Here is a 6,509-nt window from a genome sequence, read left to right as displayed (position 1 = left end):
TGCAGATGGGAAAACCAAGTCTCACGAACTGTAGGTGACTTGTTTAGGATCATGGAGAAATAAAATAGTGGAGGTGGAATTTGGAATCAGTCCCTTGCGACCCCAAAGCCTGCTGTCTCTCTCTGGGGCCCAGGAATGAAATTACATGGGCAGGACTGGAGACCAATGAACATGCACCAAATGCTATCCAGGTACCTGTGGTTGCAGCAGAGCAAGCCCTTGGTGACCAGTGCAGTCAAAATGCACAGTCTGGGGTCCGGACTTGTCCTCCCAGGGGGCAAGAAATAGAATTCTTGCCATGTCCACACTGTTTGCTCAAGTGGTTTTCTTCCAGAAACAACTGCTTGTTTGTTTGTTTTAAATTTTAATTGTGAGGGTCACCTGGGTGGCTCATTCAGTTGAGCATCTGACTTCGGCTCAGGCCATGATCTCATGGTCCATGAGTTCAAGCCCTTCATTGGGCTCTGTGCTGACAGTTCAGAGCCTGGAGCCTGCTTTGGATTCTGTGTTTCCCTTTCTGCCCCTCCCCCATTCATGCTCTGTCTCTCTCTGTGTCTCAAAAATGAAAACATGTTAAAAATTTTTTAAAATAAATAAATTTTAATTGTGACAGAGTAAGGGAAAAAAAAAGCTCGAAATGAATGTTAGAAAATGTTTTCAAGGAGTGAAGTACAGTTAGTGCGACGTGGTGAACTTGGTAGTGTGTGACCTCACAGGAAGGCGTTCTTACTGGAAGTTTCTTCAGTTCAAATTCTGCTGGCTTCTGGATGGTTCCTCTGGGATCGGCACCTCAGCGGCTCTCCTGATGAAGTCATGCCAGATACCTTTCCTCTGACTGGGAGGAACCCCATCTTGGCTCCTGTCTACAGGCAGCTGGGGCAGTACAGCCCAGGGGATTAGTGGGATTTGTGCCCAAGCGAGAGAGATCTGCCCCTGCCTGCAGGTCAGTGACTTCTGAATGACCTACTGCCCCTAGAGGAACGGCACTGGGCCTCTGCACCCTCCCTTCCTTCTTCCTGCAGAAGCCAGCTCTCTCTCAGGCCTGGGCCGCTGCCTAGAGTTTCTTTGCTCCCTTAGTTTGCGGGGAGAAGGAAGGCGGCAGCTTGCAAGTTATCCTGGGGAGAAGAGATGCTGGGCCACACAGCCCTTCCGCCATAGGCAACCGCAGGTGGAATTTTCCCCGACGTCTGTGCTGTTCTCAAGTTTCCCAACCTGTTCACCCACACTTGGCACTCGGAGAAAATCCTCAGAGCTGCCAGGCCACCAGTTTAGCCTTGAGGCTGTGACCAAATATATAAGAGGGACCCCTCCCCCGACTGGATCCGTTTATTTTCAAAAAAAGGGCTTTCCGCAGATGTCCCCATGGAGCCAACAGGAAGGACTGTGGGCAGCGGACTGCTGCAGCCACACACGGGCAGCTGCGGGACCCTCTCCCTGACCCATTTAAGTCACGCTGTGATTGATGATTGCAATGGGAAAATAGCAACTGCAGATGGACAGGCAGCGGGATAAGCAAAAAAACAATAGCGCCTGTTCCTGGCACCTGTCCCTGCCTGAGGTGGAGGAGGCGCTGTTAACTAGTCTGGTGATGAAAAACATGGGTTTTGGAGGCAGACGGGCTGAGTTCAGATCCCACCGACGTCACTTCCAGACTGGGTGAGTTTGGATGAATTTGTATCACTGTTCTGAGTTTCAGCTTCCTGGAAGGGGGGTCAGGGAGTAATACCTGTCTCTTAGGGTTGTTCTGAGGATTAAATGAGATAGGACAGGGGAGAGTACTCACAGCAGAGCCTGGAAAATAGCTGTGATGGTTTTGTGATTACATAAAGTACTCAGTCCAGTAACTGGCACCAAGGAAACGCTTAATAAATGGGAGCTGTTTCATGGGATACTGGAATGCCAGCATTGGGAGGGACCTTGTCTGAAGCCAAATTAATTTTATCTGCTCCTTTTGTAGGCGAGGGTCCTGAAGACCAGAGAGGGACAGTGGTGGATCCAGGATCACACTCCTGGCTCAGGGCAGAAAGAGGGCTGACGGCATCATGCTTCCTGCCTTTTCTCTCTTCGAAGAATACCTAAGCTCCTGCATTGCTCCTCAAACTCAGTTTGGGGCTTTACAAGTTAGAGTTGCTGGGGCAAATTCTGTTCTGCAGTGTTGCTCTGAGAGAGTCCAGTTTTGTTTGGTTTGGGAATCAGTGCCCTGGTGGGAACACAGAAAACACTAGACTTGGCAGCTGCAGAAATGGGTTCACATCTCACCTGCAACGTGTCAGGTCTTTGGTCGTGGGCCAGCCACTGAAGTCTCTGAGACTCAGAACCCACAGCCCTTACCAAGAGATCTGTCTGCCTATTTTTGGATGCACAGCTGGGTGAGAGGCCTCCTGGGTCCCTTGACATATGGTACTGGTTCCTACAACTCACTCTGAGACATCTTCATGGATGGATGTTTAATTCATTGTTAAAAGGGGAGAGAATGGAGGAATGTCTCATGCTGCCATAATGCTGACATCACTCCCCCTGAGACTCCGTTTCTCCTCCTGTAAAATGGTGATATAAACTGTGCCTACCTCAAAATACATTGGTAAAGATGAAATGAGTTAATATGAAGAGCTCAGAACAGTGCCAGGCACATAATCTTTAATAAATGTCACTGTTATTAGAATTAAAGGTCAGGTTACAGGGATTAGGTACTTAGAAACTCTTTCTCTGCACCCGGCCAATTTTGTGCCTCAGTGGCTAGGTTGGTGGCCTTTGTCACGAGATAAGGGGGTGACAGAGCTGCTGCCGGGTAGAGTGGTGGGAGTTACCCAGGATTCATGGGAACAAGAGGGCATTGATTTGCAATGCTGGCGTGAATTTGCGGTAGGGATCTGGACGCCTGGACCTTCTCCGTGGCTGGTGGCCATGAGAGACACATATTGCATCATTCTTGCTATTTTTTTCTGTGTGACTGGAGCAGAGCAGAGGCTTTTCTTGGTTCCAACGGGAGCCCCGGCAAGTCCAAGTGGAGAAGCAGGGCAGCTGTCGGGAGAATTCAGGCGGGAGCGGGCTCAGCGCCCAGGCCAGCAGCCTGTGACAGGCAGAAATGCAGTGAGACGTGACATCTGCCGCCCGACCACATCCCCACGCCGCCCTCCCTCGTCCAGCTGCTCGAGAGAAGGAAGGAAACCAGGCTTTTCCCACTGCTATTGTGTACCTGACAGGTTCATCAATCTTATTCGGCTCATCCTCATGGCCTCTCAAGCCGGTGATTATATCTCTTCTCTGGCAGAGGAAGAGGAAGAGGAGATTCAGAAGTGTCCCAGGGCAGAGGGAGGGGCAGAGCCAGCGTTCAAGCCTCGGGCCTCCACTCCAAAGTCCACGTGCCTTCCATGGCACCAGCTAGTTCTCGCTGGTCCGGACACCTATCACCCGGAGAGACTGGCTTATCTTTAATCAATATGTGCATGGCCAGAGGAGACAAATAAGTGCAGAGCCACCTGGCTCCTGGCGCTAATGGCCTAAAGAAAAGAGAAGCTTGAGCCCAAGGCCCCTTCCTGGTTGAGTACTGACCCTGTTTTACCTTCCTGCCCCCTGAGCCCTAGGCAGACCTTTGGCCTGGAGGGGGCACCCTGTCCCGGGGCCAGCCCAACAGGCCTGGCCCCAAAGACAATAGCTGGAAGGGCCTCTTAGAGCAAGTACTTCCTGAAATGCCCAGAACAGCCACTGTCCCCACAGCTCAGGAACAATCACAGCTCAGTCAGCTTCCTTGCTCTTTGCAGGGCCTCCAGCCCTCCAGGCAGAGCCCTTAGGCCTACTGTTTGGGGAGGGACAAGAGGACAGCAAGAGCAGTGCTCCAGAGTCTAGGACAGACCTTGGGATATAGACATTTTTTCTACATTGAAGCCGGAGGAAAAATTCCAGGTTCTCTCTTTTCTTTACTATTCTGGTAAACCAACTGCCTGATCCTTGATCTTTGTGCTTCTGTCATGTCTTTTTGGGATTTTTAGACAGGGAGAAAAGTGGGGGGTGGGGGAGAAGCTAAAGGAAAAAATACATTCTGGAATGAAACTATACACTCAGTTATTCACTCAACAGCATGGAATGAGACATGGTAGTTGCCAAACACAACGGGGTCCAGAAAAGAATTATTCAGCATTCACTCACTGACTTATGTGTTTATCTGCTCATTTCATAGTAAGGATAGAGCTCCTGCCAAGTTCCAAGCATTGTGGCTGCAGCAAGGACTCGGCAATGCAGGCCCCGCCCAGTGTGGGAGACAGACAGGTGAACCAGCAGTTGACATACTTGGTTTATGTGGTGAGTGCTGGGAGGGACAAGTGAGGGCCATCAGGGACAAGAGCAGCAAGGCCAGCAGACCCTGACCAAGAGTCCTGGAGGATGGACAGGACAGACCAAGGGAAGATGAAGTTCGGCTGTGCGGTAGGAGAGAGTATAGGAAGATATTGGCATCTGTGAAGGCTGGAGGTGGAAGAATGCATGTTTTCCAAGAAGCGTCAAGAAGGCCCACGTGGTGGGAGAGCAGGAGAAATAGTAGCATCTAGTGGTCACAGCTGGCATACCCCAGCCTGCCTGGGTTGGAATCCTTGCCGGGCCACTTATGACTATGGGTCATCTGCCAAGCTATTCACCTTTCTGTAACTCACTTTTCTTGTCTACGAAATGGAGAGGATGCAAAGAATAGTATCTGCTTCAAAGGTTGTGATAACAATGAAAGTGAGCTAGTACACATCGAGTATACCTGGCATGCCGAGTTATAGAGGTGTCAGCTATGATCAGGTGGGGGACGGGCAGGGAGGTGGGAGAAGTGAGCAGTTCCACACACCTATAATGGGCTCCGATCATGGGCCAGGCACTAGTAAACCAAGCAAAATCAGAAAGGCTCAGCTCCTGCCTGCAGGGAACTTGCAATATTTCCTGCTGTTAAACACTTGGATTTGGAATTAAAGAGACCCAGATTCTAATCTCATCTCGTCTCGTCACATCTCATCTGTGTGACCTTGGGCAAATAATTTTCTCTTTTCAAGCCTCACTTTTCTTATCTGTAAAAAGGGTATAATGATAGTCCATTTCTTATAGGGTCAATTTATAGGATTAACTGAGATAATATATGTCAGCATAAATAACATAGAAAATACAAGGTTAGAAAAATAATAGCTATTAACACAGTTGGTATAAAAGAGAAATAATACAAGGAAGAATATCTTATAATAGCCAGGATGGTGAGCCCTTGGATATGGTGGCTACAACCTCTCAGTGGCTTCCCATTATTCTAGAATAACGATGTGTTTAATTCACGGGCTTCATCTCCTGTCTTCATCTTTCCTGCTCTCTCTTCACTTCTTCTATCCTATTTCTGTGTACTCTGCCTGGAGATTCCACTGCCAAACCTTCAGGTCACAGGTGAAAGAAACATCATTTACTAGGGAAGCCTTCCCTGACCCAGATGTGGTCAGGCACACGTTCCCCTGCTATGCACCCTGACACCACTCTTCATTTTGATTAGTACCTGTTGCCTCATCTAGAGTATAAGATCCATGAAGCCAGAGATCATATCTGTTTTACTCATTATTGTGTCTCTGGCCCTTAGTATGGCTTTCCTAACAAGAAGCCAATACATATGTACTAAATGAAGAAACAAGAATGCAGCACAAGATTAAACTCTTAAAAAGGGGAGAAGCGGAAAATAAATAAAACAATACCAAAAGTTAAAGAGTTAAGAAAATTAAAAACAAAATGGGAGAAGCTGGAACCTGTTTCCTAAAGCTCAACCACCACTCACACAGAGCACGATTTTCCAAAGTGCCTCTGCATTCTCTAAGTCAAAACAGCAGACCCTGACACCCCATTCCTTTGCCTGGACAGCAGTGCAATCGACACATCACACTGTAATGAACCCGAGGGCTGATTAAGAGCTTATGTAAATGTTGAAACCTTTGGCAGCATTCACTTCCCTTAGATTTTGCCGTGACTCAAAGCACGGGAATTTTTCAAAAGAGAGAGCTTTCAGAGAATATCCACACCCAACGGTGGAAACTTTAGAAGAATGGAGTGTGGGGGAATGTCCCTCGGTGAGGGATTAGGGGCTCTGAACAGGTTTTAAAGGCATATGGAGACAAGATGTCAGTGTGAGCTTGTTTCTCTGACAGAATCTGAAACGCTTTTGACCAGCCAGTTTCCAAGAGGCTTTTAAGTGAAGAGGTTAACGTTGTAGGTTTATAAATACATGGATGTTTGTGGTGACTTCATTGTGCTCGGTATGACAGCGCAAACTGCGGGGAGAGGTTGCCCTTGCGTGAACAGCTTACTTAATCTCTCTCTTCTTCTGCCTCTTGGTTCAGCGAGCAGGAGGAGCCCTGGATGAGGAAATGGGGAACCTTTCTTTTTGATCACAGCCTTGACCCCATGAGCTATGTGACAGTGGGCATGATAATAACTGTTCCCTGCCTCAGTTCCTTCATTTTTCCAATGACATTGAATAAAACCTCATCAAAGTGTTGTAAAATTGA

At 48.3% G+C, this 6,509-nt stretch overlaps 2 long non-coding RNA genes across 2 annotated transcripts; one reads left to right on the top strand and one right to left on the bottom strand.

Moving 5' to 3' along the window:
* The first annotated feature begins 675 nt into the window (after nucleotides 1-675).
* LOC122483642 lies at nucleotides 676-4,053 on the top strand. Its single transcript, XR_006297433.1, has 2 exons — nucleotides 676-1,656; nucleotides 1,958-4,053. It is a non-coding gene; the product is annotated as an uncharacterized LOC122483642 (long non-coding RNA).
* LOC122483641 lies at nucleotides 2,621-3,386 on the bottom strand. The gene is made up of 2 exons (XR_006297432.1): nucleotides 3,197-3,386; nucleotides 2,621-3,070 (listed from the first exon to the last, which is right to left on the bottom strand). It is a non-coding gene; the product is annotated as an uncharacterized LOC122483641 (long non-coding RNA).
* Nucleotides 4,054-6,509: the final 2,456 nt, after the last annotated feature.

This window comes from Prionailurus bengalensis, chromosome D1 (assembly GCF_016509475.1).
Source record: "Prionailurus bengalensis isolate Pbe53 chromosome D1, Fcat_Pben_1.1_paternal_pri, whole genome shotgun sequence".
NCBI lineage: Eukaryota > Metazoa > Chordata > Mammalia > Carnivora > Felidae > Prionailurus > Prionailurus bengalensis.
Note: the sequence above shows the minus strand (reverse complement) of the source record. Positions and strands in the feature narration are given on the sequence as shown.